General features: G+C 42.1%; 1 protein-coding gene across 1 annotated transcript in view; it reads left to right on the top strand.

Annotated features, from left to right (window-relative positions):
• Window positions 1-19,107, top strand: part of LOC136364217 (broad substrate specificity ATP-binding cassette transporter ABCG2-like) — a 249,788-nt gene that overhangs the window by 37,474 nt on the left and 193,207 nt on the right. The window lies entirely within an intron of this gene.

The raw sequence follows: 19,107 nt of genomic DNA, 5'->3' as shown, positions 1-19,107 counted from the left end.
TTTTCACACACCATGCCCTTAGGCTGTGGAACACCATTTTTCAAGATGTATGTGTCCAAGAAAGTAACCAGGCCAATTCATGGGAGCAAAATTCACTGAGGGTACTCAAACAAAGATACCACCAATAGCTCAGGAATCACTGGAGACTGAAGCTGTCTGAAAGAACATTCTTCTGTGGCAGTCATGTTTGGTTTTGTTCTGTTATTTGGAACTAATTTTTAGCTAGGGTTGGAGTTGGACAGGATTCTGGGCTGCCTTGACTATTGTCATGATCCAGCACACCCATCCACAGGTTGCTATGTCCTTACATTGAAACATGACATTTCACTGAACGTTTTCATTGAGATGGTTTAACCTCAGGTGACAACTGAGCATGACACAGCTGCCTACTCACCTCCCTCTCCAGCAGGATAGAAGGGAAGATAACTGGAACACTACAAGTGAGAAAACTCATGGGTTGACTTAAGAACATTCTAATAATTGATATAAATAATGATGATGACGACGATGATGATGAGGAAATTATAAAAATGAAATTCAAGAAAGACAAGTAATGGAAACTAAAAACAATTGCTCACTACCCACCAACCGATGCCCAGTCACTGCTGAGCAGTGGTCCCCAGGCTATTTCTCTCTAGTTTATGCATTGAGCATGTTGCCATATGGTTGAAATATCCCTTTGGACAGTTGGGATCAGCTGCCCCAGCTGTATCTCCTCACAACTCCTTGTGCTACCCCAACCTATTTGCTGGCTGGGTGGTAGGAGCATTAGAAAAGACCTTGAGGCTGTGCAAGCACTGCTCAACAATCACTAAAACATGCCTGAATTATTAACAGTTTCCAGCACAAATCCAAAACATGGCCCCATACCAGCTACTATGCATAAAATTTACTCTACTCATCCAAAACCAGGACAGCAAGGTGGCAGAGTAGCCTGTGGAAATCATCTTGCCTGTTCTTCTGTGAATAGAAACATCTTAGCTACTAAGCTTTTACTACTTTCAGGCAGGACTTTCCTTAGTGCCATGCAGAAAATAATATCAACCTCTGCCTTATTTCTGGCAGCAGTTTGACAAAGGATCTGCCAGGTCAGCAAATATTAAGGTTCAGTGATGCATTCAACAATTTGTGTAACACCCATATTTTTAAAATGCTACGTGTTGTACTAGAGATAAGATACAAACCAGATTATTTGTTTTCAGAAATCCCATTTGAACAGCTAAATCAAAAAACTTGGTTAAATATTTATGTATGAACTCACTCGACCCAAAACATAACTCAGATGTAAAGGGATGAAGTCAATGAAGTTCATCAGTCATTCGCAATACATGGCAAACTGTTTTTTAGTAATCAGAAGGGCAAGGAAATGAAGCTCATAACAGCCTTTCCTTGACCTGTGCTGTGACTCCACCAACAGTAAATCATCATGTTGCTGCAATACCCCATCATCTCTCAGTAAAGGTGCTTAGTTCTAGGCTGTGGTGACCATAAAGAAAGAACATCCAGTTCCTCAAGTCTGGAAAAAAAAAAATATATATATATATATAAAAAAGAGTCAGGAAATGGGAAAAGTCAGTCAAAAGTCAGTCAGGTACTACACATGATAAAAAGAGGCAGAAGTGAAGGCTGCCAGTTTCAAAGAGGGTGTCTGAGCTTAGCAGATTTCCTGAGAGCGCTGCTCTCAGCTACCTGTTTGAGCAGTTGAACTCCTCCTGACCGGCTGCAGAACCACTGTGGAGTACAGCAGGTCATCCAAAAGGTCTGTGCTCTGGGAGATAAAGAAGCAAAGGGGCAACATTATCAGCTGTCCCCAGCTGGAACAGCATCATCACGGGGCAGAGTGCCCACCATGCCTTTCCAAAGGCTGAGCAGGGAATCTGCAGGACAAACAAGATCTGAGAACAGACCTGCTCAAACTCAGGCTAGGGCCTTAACTAGAGGCAATTTGCAACTTTAGAAAATTGCTTATCATCATCACAAAAAATCATGGATGCATATAATTTGCTGGTACTCTGTATGTTCTGAAAACAGTGCATATCATAAAGAAAAATGATAACAGAAAAACTCACCAAATAATTTAAAATTCAAGAAGAATTGAGTAATCTTAAAGTAAAAAACCCCTTGGTTAACAGTTCATGATATCAAATAACTACAGTAATAACAGAAACAGATGATAAATCTTGCATTTAAAACACAAAAAAAAAAGCAGTAACTGATGCTGACACCAAGTGATAAAATCATCCCTTCATCATGCCTTTCAGACCTGCCAGAGACGGAAGTGCAGAGGTAGCAGAGTGGCTTGAGAAGATAAAGGAGGAAATCAAAGAAACACAACAACCCCAAGAGGTGACCCCAACACAGTGGCACAGCCAGCGCTGGGCCATTCTAGCAGGAGGATGGTGGTGGAGGAGCAATCCTCACCTTGGTGACACCATCTCCCTGTTGGTTGTGTAGATAGCCAGGCTACAGCAATTTCCACAAAACTGTGGGAGGGGTCCCTAGTGCAATACAACACAGGTGTCTTCAGGAGAACACACCCTTGGCTAATCTCATCAGCCTGATCTGCCAGAGCAGTTCCTTTTCATGGATTAACATATTTTCTTGAGAGGTTAGTTTTTTAATGAAGTAAAGAAACTAGCAGCATTTTAACTCCAAGTTTACAGGTATTGGTATCTGTCAGTTGGGCTTTTCTCCTACAACATGCCAAATTACAAGCAGTAAAAGTGAAAATCATGTTTCCCTACTCTAACTGGTAAGCAAAGAAGTGTAGAATAACTTGAGAAAGAAGAGCTGTGCCAGAAGATGCAGGAAAGCAAGAGAAGTATGGTTACTGTCCAACAGTCAAAGAGAAATGCAGAAAGCCCAGGACGGTGAGGAGGGCACTGCCTGGGAGGGACCTTTCTCTGCAGAAGTCAGTGTCAAACTGGTGAGTGTCAGTGGTGCTGTGGGGCACAACGACAGAGACAGGTGAGGCAGGGAGGACTTGCCTTGGCCAAAGACCCTGTCAGTCTCTGTGTGAGGGCCTACACCAGCTACATGGTGACAGAGGGAGAAGAAATTGCAGGGTCAATGGGGAGTTTCTAGAATGTCTTCCACTGTCTGCTCATCACAGTGAAAATCAGCCATGAAATGCTCTGGCAGTGCATGTTGAGCCATTGCATCATTTGTTGCCTGTATCTCACAAAGAATATGAACTTGCATGAACTCAGAAGCAGTATCTGGGTAGCAGATGAACAGTTTCTGTTTTCCTGGAGAGACTCAAGCAGCAGTGGCTTGAAAGTTGGCATAAAAGATAAACTAGTCAATGAGCCAAATGCAAAGTTCATTTGATTAAAACAAAGTATGTGACTACTTCATGGTGAAGTGAGATTTTCTAAGCTAATCATTGTATTTGAGTTCCATTTAATGTTTATTAGTGATTGGTTCAGAATTCAAGGCAGCCATCCTCTTCCATGGCAGCAGCCTGGATTCAGGGATTGATTCTGTTGCCCCATTCCAAAGCATGCAACAAGCTCCACCAGTCCTCCCTTACTACATGGGATCACTGGGTAAAGAGGGCCTCCCAAGCACCACTTTCTCTTACACATATCACCTCCTCTGGAAATGGTGATGCCTAATGCGTTCTCTCTCATGAAAGATGTCCCCTATCCTTTTGAATTTTTTTTGAATAGTGAAAGAGGAGAACATTAACTATGATTTATTTTTTCTCACTTAAGAGGTGAGAAGTATATGATATTTCAATGAAAAATTGTCAGAAAAAAAGAAAATATCTGGGTAGGTATCTCTTCCTTCTTTGTCTGTGACTTTCAGATAAAGTTATTAATTGAAGTAAATTTCCCAGGACTGCTATGGCAAAACATGCAGACTGATCCACATTTGCTACTGTACAATGCATTCTCTTAGTATTCAACAGGTCAGATGACACAGCTGCTAAAAGCAAAACGAACCATTGCACAGCTTTTCTAACATTTCATAAGGACTTGGCAAGAAGGATATTTGATTTGTCAGTGCAAATAGATTGGTTAAATGTTTCTTAATGAACTCACTTAATCTAGGCACGACCTGAAATACTCCAACATCAGACTTTGTAACTAGGTTTCATAGAAAATGAACTTCCATGACCTCTTTCAGTATTCCATGACCTCTTTCATTGCACCTATCATATGAAGTACATTGACGCATTAGACTAAGAGCTATTTAGGATGGATTATAATTTATTATTTGATCCAGGTGTACCTACTCACCTGGGAGTACCTAGAGATCACCAGGCAAAGGCCTACCTAGAAATGTTTCAGCCTTAAATAAGGAAAAATTGAGAAAGTAAAAAAAAAAAAAAAAAAAAAGAACCAACCAACCAACCAAACAAACAAAAAAACCCCACAGTCACCCTCTTCTTATGAAATAAAGAGATTTCCCTAGCCTGAATACTGAATTCATCCTTATGAGAGGTTTATGTCTGTCCTGGAGGCACAGTCATTCTGCTTTCCACCAGTCCATTAGAATATCATTTGCAGACTACTGTCTGGGGGGAAAAAAGCTATTGAGGCAGAAAATCATCCGTCCAAACCCTAAAAGCAGGTCCTGAACTTTTAATTTCTCACAGACTGTGCTTGGAGGCCAAGAAAAGAGAAGACTCCTCTCAAGAAGGGTATCCTCACCCGAGATTTAGGTGGTTTAAAGTCCTTGGCCCTCTAAAAGCCCGGAGTCTTATTGGTATAAAAAAGCAGAGTCTTCAAGGTCTGTTTTCAGGTTTCTCATGTTGTTTATTACTTGATATCTCATAATTTTCTCTGCTCCCAGCCAAGGTCTGGACAGCAGCTGGGACACGAGGCGACTGCCCCCCGATGGGACGTTCCCTTACATTTATACAGATAACTACAAGTCAGTTATTTACTATTTTGTGCCAATGCCCAGTGCCCACACTAAAAGTGACATTTCTACTTTGCTCCAATCCACTCTAACTACTTTGTGCCATCACCACCCCAAAAGATGGAGGACAAGGAAGAAGGAGAAGTACATGAGGTACCACCCAAATTCCATGATCTTGTCCCCATTTACCTCTATTCCATGAACCCTAAAACTACTGTATTTTGTATCTTCTACTGTACTAAACTACTGTTTTCCCATCCTGGTGGTTTGCAATTCCTCTCTCTGTGTTGGAGGCCTCTCCCATGGACTAAAATCAAACCTGGTGTTTTCCTGGGCTCTGTGCCAAGGTCTCCGAGCCCCCTGGACCGGCTCCACCCCCCCTGCCCAGGGCTCAAATTCCCTTCCTCAGGTCCCAGGTCATCCAAGGGGATGTCCTGGACTCCAACAACTCCAAGCAAAATATGAGCCCAGAAAACCAGCTCCAAGCAGCATGGATCTGCTGTCATTCCCCACAGGAGACTGGCCAGACGCAGAGGTCTCCAAGTGCTGCTGGCAGGAAGCCTCAGCACAAAAACCTGGGCTGTGAACAAGAGCTATCTGGGGGTAGCAGGTGCACAGGGTTAAAAGAAAATAGGTGGCAGAATAAAGGCAGGACAAGGACACAGACTGTGTGTAGCAGCATCTGGAAGCAGGGCTGTGACCCCATTTCTGAGACCCTGCAGGGGACTGTGGCCTGCAAAGGAGAAAGCAGGAGGGAGAGATGCAGGTAGGTGCCCTGGCACGGGGTCCCATTTCATTCCATGGAAAGACACACTGTGCTACCAGAAAGAAAGGGATGTACAAAGATAAAGGAGGCTCTTCTGAGGTGCTTCCCCTTCTGCCCCTAAGGAGACATATATCTTGGCTAATATAAAGAGCAGTTGAAAGTAACAAACAAATTTAAATGAGACAAAGCATATATTTATAAAAATAAATACAGCTAGCTGAATAATGTCTAGCCATGGAATACTAATTTATAAAGGAATCTAAACTACTTGCTTCAGCCTTTGTTTTTCAATTTAATTTATAATTGATATATAAGGAAATTTGAATCTACTGGAATCATGTAAGTATAGTCTCACTCTATTGGTGTGATAATATGATAGGTTCCTTATGTCTGTGGGCTGGGTTAAGTAAATTTTGGAGGGAGTAGAATCAAAAAGGTAATATTAATTCCTTTCTTTATATGTTGTTTTTCTCACATCTCTCTTTTTTCTCTCAATCCTTCAAGGGGGAAAAAAAAATATGTGCCTTCTCTTATAGCTCAAAAAATTAAATAACAGGCTCCACAATCAAGGGGCCACTCCTTCACTACTTTTCTACCCCTGGCTGGCTTATCCCATGTCCAGGGAGGAGTTTACACTGTCATGGATAAAAAAAGTGATTTCTCCAGACAGCTACTAAGCAACTTTTATGCTGCCGAAGGTGGTGCTGCAAATGTGCTGCTTCCTCAGGTGCTCTGTGGATCCTCTTTCTTTCAGGGCCTCTGGCCAGGCCCATTATTAGCCTCACTGTTGGCAATGTGCTGTACAGCAAACGGCCAGGTGCAGTGGGATTGCTCCAGTAGAGGGAGGGCATACTGACCATATCTGACACACCTGAGCCTGCAGCACTGGGATAGGCACAACCTGCAGATCAGCTACAGAAATTTGGACAAACCTGGGTGATGTTCATTTAGAGCTTTTGCTGAAAGTCATATACTCCTTGACAGAGTGATTGTACCAAGAGATTGATCATTTCATGCTCCAAGAATTTGGATGTCTCCTCAGGTGTTTTAACACCTGAGATACAGATTTCTTTTCCATGTTACAATCTGCTCCTGAAACGAGCACATCAGACAGCAACTTCTCCCTTAGGCTGATCCTCAGTGCTGCCATCTGATGGAAAACAAGTCACTCTCCTGTCCAACCTATGAATGACACCTTTAATCTCATGAAGGAAAAGTTAATCCCACCAAGAGTTACACAGCTGAAATTCTTGCTACAGCCCCTTACTCAGTCTTCTCCTTGTCCCCATCTAGGACTGTGCCTGGAGGGGTGAGGAAAGCCTTGTCCTCTCTCCCAAACAGCACCTTTTTGACTCTCTGATTGTCAGTACAGAGTATGTTGCAAGCAGCCAGAAGTGTGTGCCACACACATTCGCATCTTGTGCATTCTCAGCTACTGCCAGATAGTCGTAGGCACAGATGGAACTTTGGTCTGGCTTAGGGTTGGCTCTTCGTACACTTCCACGTGCATTTCCAGCTGTGTGTTGCTGGACAATTTAGGATGTTATTCACAGAATGACAGCACTGATAAAATGGGGAGACAGAATTTTCTCTCTTCATCAGAAAGCAAATACTGTTTTTAGACCAGTTTTCATCTAAATCCACCAAGAAATTCTGAAGAGAAAAAAAAATACACCAAACCAACAGTCAGCAACACACATGCGTGCACACACACACACAACCCCCCGCCCCCCAACCCAAACCAACTGTTTGTTATCACAATTAGGTTTCAGCAAAGAAAATTGCCTATTTTCGTTCCCAAAGGTCATGTACTGATATATTTACATTAAAAGTGCTATTTAAAAGTGAACAAAACCAAAATCCTTGCAGTATGGCTGCAAAGGCTGTTTATAGTTAGTGGCTGGATTCCTGCCCACCACTGATGTGTTCTCCTCACCAGAAGAGAAATAGTGTGGAACAGGGTCTGGAAGTAGTGTCATTAGTAACAGACCATTGAAAGGCTGGTAGGTGCTCTATGGCAAAAAAACAACCATCAACCCAACTCAAAACAAACAATACCCCACACTCCCAAAACAAAGCAAAGAAAACCAAACCATGATTCAATGAATACTCATTAACTGGTACTGTCTTATTTTGAGAAATGAACATTTTCTGCTGCTTGGCTGGTTTGTTAATAATTTCTGATCAGAATAGAATGCAGGAGAGGGGATATCCTGTTGCTGTTCAGTCCCACCAGCAACTGTGTAGAGTGTTCAGGCTGCGTACTTCGAGATCCCAGTGCCCTCTCCTGGCCGGCACTGGCCGCGCTGGAATTTTCAATAAGCAATGAATCCGGGATTTGCAGAGGTCCAGCAGCTTGGGGCTTTCCATCTTTATGGACAGTTAATGGCAGCATTACTATACCATCCAGTCTCCCTGAAAGCAGCTGGGCTCCTATTTATGCCTCAAATTCATGAACCATCTCTTCCCACTTGTCTTGCTGGGAGAAATAAAGATCGCTTCTTTCCAACAGCTGGACTTGAGGGGTATTGCCAAGGTCTAAAACGTTGCCTGAAGCTCGTGGAAGATCAGGGTCTAACTGTAAAACCATGTGGTAAATACGGCTGAAGGAATTCTCCTCTCTCCACTGCTGCTCAGCTCTTTGGGATGCGCACAGAGCAGCCACTACCATGAAACTTCATGCAAGGAGTTACAGCTATACAGTGATTTCCTGACCCTAGGACGGACTTAGCAGCAGGAATGCTCCAAAGTTAAGTCTCATTCCTTTGTCTACATAGAAGGATCCCCTTGTAACTTCTTGTCTGTGACTCCAGCTCAAGAAATGGCAAATGCAGACACCTGGCAATAAAGAAAATCTCTGTATGAGAAGGGACTCTTTAGTCCAACACACTGGTATAAATATGCAAAAATTCAATTCAGAAGAAACACTTTAACATGGGAATGAGTAACAGCAGGATTATACAGTAACGCCTTCATCATCTTAAGAAAGACCTCTCTGCCATATGATAACTGATTTTCAACCTTGGCCTGGCAGGCTCCTGGGAGAGGAAACGCTATGACCCGATTCTAATATGATTATGAAAGTCAAGTATTTTATATATATAAGAGAAATCCCATTGATAACAAGCTGAAAATCATTCTGCTGTGGAGTTAGACAATGAATATTTCTTTTCTGAGTTTTCCATCTCTGCTTTCAGAGATAAAATAATTGATGTTTCTCTCCCTGCTTTGTTCTGACCAATCTTTTTGCAAGGGGTCTGCACAGACTTTATAAAATGAGCAGATTTAAACTTGATGTTTCCTATAATCCCTAGTTTCTGCCACCACACACACTAATGCTTGTGCACTTGTTGCCATCAGAAGATACACAAAGAGACTGGCAGAAGATTTCAGTTGCAAAATTCTGGAGATGCAGTTAGAGCTTAAGGACTGAGTGGCTGGTGACATGATGTGCCCAAGAGCACTCCTGCAGTCACAGAGCTTGTGATAGCCCCAAAGGCCCCACACTGATACCTCATGGCCACATTGCTGCTGTGGGATTGCCTTTCCCATCATGGGGGTCTCCTTGTATCACCTCACCCCAGGAACTGCTACTCTGTGTTTCTGCTGGGGCTGAGAAGGAAGAGAGTCTTTTATGTGGTTGTAGCTGGATGAAGTGCTGGGACAACTTCAGCAACTGAAGTTGTCATCAACATATTTTATGATCTTAGATAACAGAACCTGTTGACTATTCATCAGTAAAAAATGCTATACCCCTCCAATGCACAGGAACGGTGTCTAAACAAAATGACTCAGTGTTTCTATACTGATAACCACTGAGTGAGGGACAAGGTCAATAGCAGTCAGTCATGTAAAGCCATGACTGTCTGATTAAAACTGGAAAAATCACTGTACCAGGGGAATGTCAGATATGCCCAGGTGAAAACATAAGCTCCTGGAAAATCTGAATCTGAGCTCAGTGCTGATTCCAAATAAAGCAGACCAGCAGGGATCACTAGGGACAACTGCACAAATTGCTGATATGTAAAGAAGTGGGACCTTGGTGGTCTCAGAAGTAAAACTTGACCGAAGAGGAAAATCCTATCTCCATGTTTACACATACTCTCTTAGAAATCCCATAGTGAGATGCCAGAGCACTCTGTTTACCAGGTGGTAAATATTAACAGTGTTGGCAAAGAACAAGAAATGTTTCTAAAAAATATTAACACAGTCGAGCAGCAGCAGAGGGCACCAGTGACAAGAACATCTGACTACTTCGGAGTCCAGAGCTGGGGCTGTGTCCCCACAACCCCACAAGGCCCCTTGGAGGCTCCAACACTTCTCCAGAACTCTCCTTTGCATCTCTGTGGAGCTGCTTCGCTTCTGGTGTTTCAGCTTCTCTTGGTGCTCAGCTGTGGGCAGTGTTTCATTTTCACTCATCTCCCATGATACTTGTCCCAACTCCTCCCCGTGTGATCCTCACCTGTACCAGGACCATTCCCACCCTCAAAGCTGGTGCTCTGAGCCCCCTCAGCATCCTTCCCTCTTTGCTTCAGGTGCCCTGCCCCAGATGGAAGGAGTCGTGCCACCTCTCCCTGCCTGCCCCATACCCTGCGGTACTTCCCCCAGGGATGTGCCTGCCCCATGGTGACCCCTCCAAGAATTCCAGCACTCCTTCCCATCCTCCACAAGGAAACACACCTGAAATTTGAGAGGTCACAGCCACGGTGACATTCATTTCATAAATCTGTCATAAAACACTCTAGAAAATTCTGATCTCATCATTTTGCTATGAAGAGAGAGTTTCTTTTTCCCAGCCTTCCCAATGACCTCCCAGAGCACAGTGGACTAGCTAAACACAATCACAAAGCTGCTTCCAAACCAAACCACCCTCCACCTGAAACAAGTGGGTTCCAGGACTGCAGGACAATGGCAGTGACAACACATGGAAGACTCACAATATTAATGGCATGTGATTTGTGTCAGGATTCACATCATACTTGCGTCAGGTATTTCTCTCTGGTTTTCTTCACTGGCTCACATCCAGACCCTTGAAGTCGAAACTCTCCCACAGCTGCATCACATCTGCCCTCTCTTACCTCTCCTCCAGGTCTGAACGCAGCGTCACCCCCTGCCAGCTCTCCATGCAGGGGAGGTCAGGCTACAGACACTGCATGCCTGGGGACACGGAGCGCTGGCAAAGCTCTGACAGAACTCCTGCAGCCCTCACCAGCACAGGGGGTATGGGGAACCAGGGCATGATTTCTTTTACTGTCAGTATGTTCTCATGCTGTAGTGTGTGAAGGGCCTTCTTGGTCATTTGGCTCAATCTGGGTAACACCAACTCACACAAGCAGTTATGAGTCATTTTCAGGGCCTGAAAATCAACACCATTGGCTTCAAGATGCTGTCATATTTTATGAAGAAAAGGACCTGTTGGCAATAAAGAGCCAAGCTCCTCCTTCAAAAACCTTGGTGAAAGCCAGCTGACTTTAAAGGAAGGACTGGAGAATTACACTTTTTGCAATGAAAAAAGTTGCATTTACTCGTCCTATGAATTTAATTAGCTATGTGAATGACTGAGAACTAAAAAGAGTAAAAGAAGAGTTTGGTGATTTAACTTCACATTAGGTATGAACAAGTGACATTTTCCAGCTTTAAGATGCCCAAGATTTGGAAAACAAAAAATACATTCAAAATATATTCAGCAATGTTATTTGTCTAAGGAGATTTGGTGTGAAAATACCATTCATTACTTGTACCACGCATATTACTAACAGGAAACCTGGTTTTACATGCACTTTTTTCCCAGTGAATTTACTCATAGTGAAAACATTTATCATCAAGGCCTAGAGACAGATGAACTTTGGCAGATCAAACGAGACAAAAAGCAACAAATAAAACCATAAGAAGTATCACAGAAAAACCGCAGATACATAACTACACCCGTAACATTTTTCCAGCTGTTCAAGGATTTTCCTTATTCTCCTGACTCCTCTAAAACTGGGTTTTCCTGTTAAAATGTGCATTTATAAATGATGAAACCATAAACTAAAGCAGTTTGACGTAACCATCTCTACAGCACAATGAATTTTTGCTTGTTAGACTGCCAGCATAATCTTTCAAGATTCAGCCAGACTGAGCTCAAAAATTGTCAGTGATGATAAATCAATCACCAGTCCTCCTTATTTGAATTTTTCCCTCTTTAGCTACAGGCTCTTGACATGATTTTGACTGCAGCATTTAAGTGATTCTATTGATAAAGGAGATAAAGTTTTAAAAGAGATAAAGTGGTATGAAACCAAACCAAAGCACTGTTTCACTCAACAGTGCTTTCATGCTTTACTGGAAGTATCTTGTGTGAATCACTTTTCTTGAAGTTGCCTGAAGAAACAGCCAGGTAACACATCAGTAAGCCTATTTCTCTTCATATATATATATACACACGCTGTATGCTGACATACGGGCATAGGAGTCCAAAATGTTGCTCCTAATTTATCCCTCATCACTATGTATCGGTCTTCAGATTTTTAAATAAAGAGTGTTTAACTCTCTACCAGTGCCAAGTCATACATTATTCTTGCAAAAGTCTCCCCAGTAACTTGTTCAGAGCAGTATCTCACCAAAAGGACAAGCTCCCTCCTCCTCTCTGTGGTGCTCCCATTTCCAGCACAGCATGTTCTGCCAAAGGTGAAGGAAATGTGAGCAGGGAAGTTCAGCCCATGCAGTGAGGTTGCACTGCATGTTTCTGAAAGCAGCTGCAGCCTTCAGACAACAACCTGCTTGTGACACCTTTTATTCTTGTTTTAATATATTTTTTATTATTCTTGTATTTATATATTATTCAAGAAACAACTGGACAACGTTCTCATACACATGGTGTGATTCACAGGGTTGTCCTGTGCAGGGCCAGGACTTGGACTCAGTGGGCTCCTAAAATATCCTAAAAATATCCTAAAAAATATCCTAAAATTATCCTAAAATATCCTAAAAAATCAGGATATTCTATGATACTATGATTCACGTAATTTCTGAAGTCTTTCAGGAACTGAAAAGATGTCAATGTTTCTAAAGTCTTGAATTCCTAGTGTTGACCCAGCACATGTGGTCAGTCCCACTGAGTCTCCTTTGGCAGTTTTCTACACACTGGGTCAAATGCTGAAGCACAGATTCCCTTTTCATGATTGGTAACACCTGTTCTGGGAGATTTTTCACATTAACAGAGCCAAGAACCTTCATCCAGAACTCATCCAGATTGTGGGTGAGCTGCTAGCTTCTTCCCAAACTTACTTTCTGGATCTTCACCTGTAGAACTCCCCAAATACTTACAGAAAGACATTTTGTCATTAGCTGCTTTGATCAATTTGTACATCTGAATATGATCCATTATTTTAGCAAAGCCTCAGACCTTTCTGTGGGTCACCCAGATGCAGCTCAAATCTGTTCTGTCAGTGCTCTCTTCAGACCCTCTGCTTCCAATACATGTATTTTGCAAAGCCTCCTGCATCCTTCTGTTACTACATCTGTTTGAGACACAAACACTGTTAAGCAAGTTTTCTTTCCAGAAACATTTCTCATGCATACTTTGAGAGAACTATTCTTATCTTTGCTGTCAAGTTAGCCCTGTAAAACAAAGGGAGAAGAAACATAACTAAATCTTGGTCATGCTTATTGATTATTTCTACTCACTTCCGTCTATAAAGACAGAAGTTCCAGTATCCCCAATTTTAAATCATGTAGTGCTCATTAGCCTTTGAGATCTAAAGATGCCAGAAAAATAATGTTTCAGCAGTACAGTTCCTGGGAAGAAGGCTTCCAGATGGCCTTTTATTCCCCAAACAAGAAAAACCTTCTGTGAAATGCTGCTGCTGATAAAGCTTGAATATACTGATACAACCCAGACTTAAGTAGGATACCAGTGGTGTAAATCCATTGCTTTCAGTATAAAATGTAAAAAAGCATTTTTCTTCATGCCAAAATTTCATCTGATTTGCTGCAGTCCATTATGAAGCCTGTTAGTAGGCATGTTTATGTCGGGTCAAATGCAGTAGCCAAGTAAAAATCAGGCAACAATTACATACTTCCCACAAACACAGGAGGGTAGGAAGTCTCTGACCTGTTGTTTCCACAAGGCCAGGCAAACCAGATCTGATTGTCTGATGCCTGACCAAACACAGCTTTTCTACCATTTGAAGCTCAGCAGTGACCAGACAAGCACCAGACAAAGCCAGACTGTTCAAAGCTTTACCCAAATACTTTGTGACACCTGATCATCAGCTTATCAGGTTGGCTTTGTCACCATGCATGTCTGCTTTTCAGTAAACATCTCCTCAGACAGATTATTCCACAGTTACTAGAAGAGTGGTTAATGCTCGTTATTGATTACGGTTGAAGATTGATGGCTGCTAACCATTAGTAGATGAGTGGCAGCAGACAGTGCCACAGACACTGCTCTAGAAGATACAAAAAAGATATTTATAAAGTTGGCAGATCTGAAATGTTACCAACCAGCTTTAACAATCACCCCTACAATATTTTCCTCATAGATGAGTGAGAACTGTCTCATCATGCCTGAGGGCAGTATCAAATAGAAAATAGGAAATAGAGTTCCCTGTCCTGTCATGACCACAGTATCTTTGAAACAAATGTTCTGGCTCAGCTTATTGGTGAAATGAAACAAAACAGTCATCTGAGAGGAGCAGGCTGTAACCAAAGAACACTGCATTATCAAGTATCTACAGCCATTTAAATGGGATGAGAATCATCCAATGCTTTAGCTCCCCCCAAGATGGTGGCTCCTACACCGCTGTACTTCCCACAGAGACAAAAGGAGTCAGAGGCTCTGCTGCCAAGTCTGCACGAAGATCAACACACCACTTGCCAATGGGGATTCCTCCTGAAATGGATCCTGAAAAGGCAGCAAGTGGAGAGGGAGGATTGACACGTGGCAGCTGTTAGTTTGCACATGACATCAGTCACTTCGTGCATGTGAGGGAGGTGCTCAGACAAGGTACTGAAGATGAAGGAAAAGCTCTACAAACAAGCATAATTTGGGGAAGAAATGCTTCTTCAGTGTCCTGTATTAAAGGATACATTGTCCTGTGTTAAAATACACAGTGTCCTGTATTTTAATAGGACACTGTTAAAATACAGTGTCCTGTCTCAATTCAACTGAGAATTGAATTGAATTCTCAGTTCGATTCCCACTGCTGACAGAGGCGCTGTGGTAATTGCATTGAGCTCAAGGCTTTCCTCTGCTCTGCGTTGCACAGCTCCACAGAACAGGCTGGCCAGGATCCTCAGAAACCTCTGCTGTATTTTGCTCTATGCAGGTAGCCAAAAGCCTGAATTAACTTCAGAGTAAAACCTGATTAAATTAAATACAAGTTAAATATTTCTAGCATTGCATGATAGAACCCTCCATGGTAGGGGATTATAACTAGATGATCTTCAAGGTCTCTTCCAACTCAAACTATTCTATGATTCTACAGTAACTCAGCTATGTTATTAGAGATTGAGCCTAATCACCAAGTACTGGATTTTAAACACTGCAAATCTAAAGTTAAAAGGCTGCTGGATATATAGTATGCTGAATTTGAAGCTTGATAGGGACCTACTGAAGTCCAGGTCCCCACTCAAGTCTTAGAAGGAAATATTTGAACAACTCAATATTTCTTTTATTCCCCGAAGGTATTGTCCACTGCTTGCATATGTACAAACAGGAAATTTGTTCAGTAACACAGAAAATTTGCTGTGTGGTTTGTGACAAAAAATCTATGAAAAAACTGCAGATACACAGTTGCAAGCACAAGGAAATGCAGCCTATGAAATAATGACTGAAATAGCCATTTAATCATTGTCATCTGCCCGCATGCTGTGTACACAGTGATAAGAGACTTAAAGTTAAGTCTTACAGCAAAAGACTCAGGAAATTATTCAGTTTATCAAAAGAAAGGGGAAGCATGTAGTAGGGAACATGGTCAGAGAGGGACCTTCAGTCACACAAGTCTGCTGCAAGAAGCATGCAAGATGTGAAAATAGAATGCACACTGAACTAGAAACACAGCATTTATCTTTCACAGCACAAGGGATTCACAAGTGAGACAAGTGTCTCAAGCACCAGGGTGAATCATGTTTAGGTACATCATGAATGGATATGTTCACAGATGATTCCTAGATCAAGCACCCCTGCACTGAGTTTGAAGAGGGAAATGCTTCAGGGAAATCCAAATGCCTGTGTTTTACTGAGATCAGTCTAAGCAATCAAGCCCCCATTTCCTGGCCATAAAAACCCATGACTCAGTTAACCTCTAAATGTACCAGAATTGTGCAATATTTATGCCTTTTTAGAGTAGAAATAAAGCAAACTACGCCCTTGTGATACTATCTCACTGTGATAGTTGTGATTGCAATTTCTTCCTAGACACCATGTTGCTATTACTGTAGCAGGAAAGGGCAGTTGCTGGTTGAAGCTTGCTAGTTAGAAACACATATTTTGGGGTTTATTTTATGTTCTGCTCAACATGCAACAGAGGCAAGTAATTCTGAGCAGCCAGGCCTGAACCTGTTGTTTGCTCTCTAGAAGGATAAAACTAGCATGCTTCAGATACACAACTTTCTCACATTCTCTCTATAAACGAAGAACCTCAAATCAGAGCTGATCTACTAAATTTCATTGTTCTTATTTTAGTTCCCCACGTGTAAAAATGGGGATTGATCGGAAAAGGGTAGCTTGCTACATATGGGATGACTAAGAAGTATGAGGACTTTGTTTTCAGGGGCAGTGAGAATCATATCATTGCAAGGTATGTTTGGGGGTTGGGAAAGGGACAATAGCAAAAGTACTTTATAGAGTTAAACTCACCCTGCAAAAAGAGGAAAGCAGGTTCAGATATGCTGGCAGGACTTCCTGAACCAGCTTCCTGAAACTAGTTCCATCTTCCAGCCAACTGAGAATCACCACAACTGATTTTCCAGCAAGGGAGACTGAGTTGAAGAGTCAGGCTACATTTCCTTGGTGGGCCAGCAGCAACAGCCGTCCAACCAAGACACGAGCTACTGCTGTCAAGCCCTGGCAGAGCTGTGCTGATGCACATCAAGCTCTAATGTCTATCAGAAGCTGAGTGCACAACACACTTCAGAGAGAGCAGATACTTTCATTTCCAGCCAGGAGGAAACCTGCAAGTGGGTACTGTACCTTAGTGCTGGAGTCCAGGACATCCCCTTGGATGACCTGGGACCCAAGGAAGGGAATTTGAGCCCTGGACAGTGGGGTGTGGAGCCAGTCCAGGGGGCTCAGAGACCTTGGCACAAAGCCCAGGAAACACCGGGTTTGATTTTAATCCATGGGAAAAGCTTCCAACATTGCAAAAGGAATTACAAACCACTGGGATGTGAAAATAGTAGTTTAGCACAGTAGATGATACAGAATTCAGTAGTTTTAGAATTTATAAAATAGAAGTAAATGGGGACAAGATGGTGCAATTTGGATGGTACCTCATGTACTTCTCCTTCTTCCTCATCCTCCATCTTTTGGGGTGGTGATGGCACAAAGTAGTTAGAGTGGATTGGAGCAAAGTAGAAATGACACTTTTAGTGTGGGCACTGGGCATTGGCACAAAATAGTAAATAACCAACACGTAGTTATCTGTATAAATGTAAGGGAACATCCCATCGGGGGGCAGTCGCCTCGTGTCCCAGCTGCTGTCCAGACCTCGGCTGGGAGCAGAGAAAATTATGAGATACCAAATAATAAACAACACGAGAAACCTGAAAACAAACCTTGAGGACTCTGCTTTTTACACCAATGTGACTCGGGGCTTTTAGAGGGCCAAGGACTTTAAACCACCTAAATCTCGGGTGAGGATACCCCTCGACACCTTAGTACCATAGCAGTATGGTACTAAGTACTTAGCAGACACCTCTGAGCAAGTCATGACTAAAGAGATGGGGAAGGAACCCATGGCCCATGCACAGGAAGATGACTTTCTGGCAGATGAAGACAAGCTGAAAAGGGAGCTCAGAGTGAGACAGACATATTTACACCCAGACCCCCTGGAAGAGTAACCATTTTACTATTTGCAAGTATCTGCTTCTTTACTGATGCCAGTATTACTTTTAACCTCTTTATCTCTTTTCACAGCCTCTTCCTCCATTGAATCAGATGCTAATGCCAGTTTCCAAAGCTACATATTTAATTCCCCAAGCTTCAATTGTAGTTGTATCCCAGGTCCACAGGCTACAGCAGAGTGCACAGATGGGAGAGAACATCCACCAGTCTCCTTCTGTATTCTGTTTTTTAAACAGATACTTCACTATGCAAATAATTATCAAATGAAAGCTGAAGCAAGAGGACATTCTCTGTACATAGTAGAAAGACAAAAGTTAGAGTTGGTATGCTGGGTATCTTCCATCAGCTTGTGTCATTTAAGTTGCACTTTTCAAGGCAGTGGGCTCACAAGTTGTCTCTGATTCTTTGGTCCTATTCCATGTTGCTTTACTCTGCTTCTACACTCATCACTTCTCATGGGCTGCAGTGAGAAGATGATGCAAAATCATAAATGTACTACCTCAATAATAGGAAATTGTCTTACATTCCACATTTTTCCTGAAGTCTTTGGTTAGGGGGAAAAAACAGGAATCAGCCTGCTGTAAAGGGTCTAAAATCAGTTTTCACACCTGTTTCATATGAAAGGATGTATATTTTAGTAGTACTCTTTTCCAAATCACACATGAATGATAGAAAATAACTGTATTTCTCAATGACATAAGCTTCATTTCTCTACACAGCATGTTTTGTTTATTTCTACAAGGCTTTTGAGACATACAGCATTAAATGTCTAAATGCTGAATTAGGAAATAGAAGTTGTTCAGTTTTCTTTTATTGGCACAAGAAACTTTCTTATCTATTGAGAAAACCCACTGCATGCTGGCAGATCAAGTACAAGGAACAAATTCTCAGAAAAAATAAACCCAAATTCTAGTCAGCAAAACCACAACTCTTAAATTTCACAAACCTCAATTTTGCTTTTCTCAGTGACTTCCTCAACTTTTACCAGAGACCAAGTGTTTGAACGTAAACACCTCTAAACAAAACAGACAAAACTCAGTGGTTTATACCTAAGATGGAATATGCCAGTTATGCTTAATTGGCCAAATCTAAATATTCCTCTTAGGAGCTGTCAATTAAGCCTTCTCCACAAATTTTTCCATGATACAAAGTAACCTCTTAATTCCTCACAAAACAGAAGAAATTGTCCACAACCCCAGTAGCCTCAGCAACGAAATAGAAACTGAGCATAAGCGCTGCTAGGTCTGTACTTGCTGACAAGGTCTTAAATAGAACACTTGTCCCTACACATGAATGACACCAAGCTCTGTTGGCAGAGGCTAAAACAAACCTTCCTAGTTTTATGTAGAAAATACTTAAGTTTAAGTAGGTACAAATTTTTCATCTCCTATGAGATGTCATTTCACATAAACCTGGTAAAAAA

The sequence above is a fragment of the Sylvia atricapilla genome, chromosome 8 (genome assembly GCF_009819655.1).
Source record: "Sylvia atricapilla isolate bSylAtr1 chromosome 8, bSylAtr1.pri, whole genome shotgun sequence".
Taxonomy (NCBI): Eukaryota; Metazoa; Chordata; class Aves; order Passeriformes; family Sylviidae; genus Sylvia; species Sylvia atricapilla.
The sequence above is the reverse complement of the archived record's forward strand: the minus strand, read 5'-3'. Positions and strand labels throughout refer to the sequence as shown.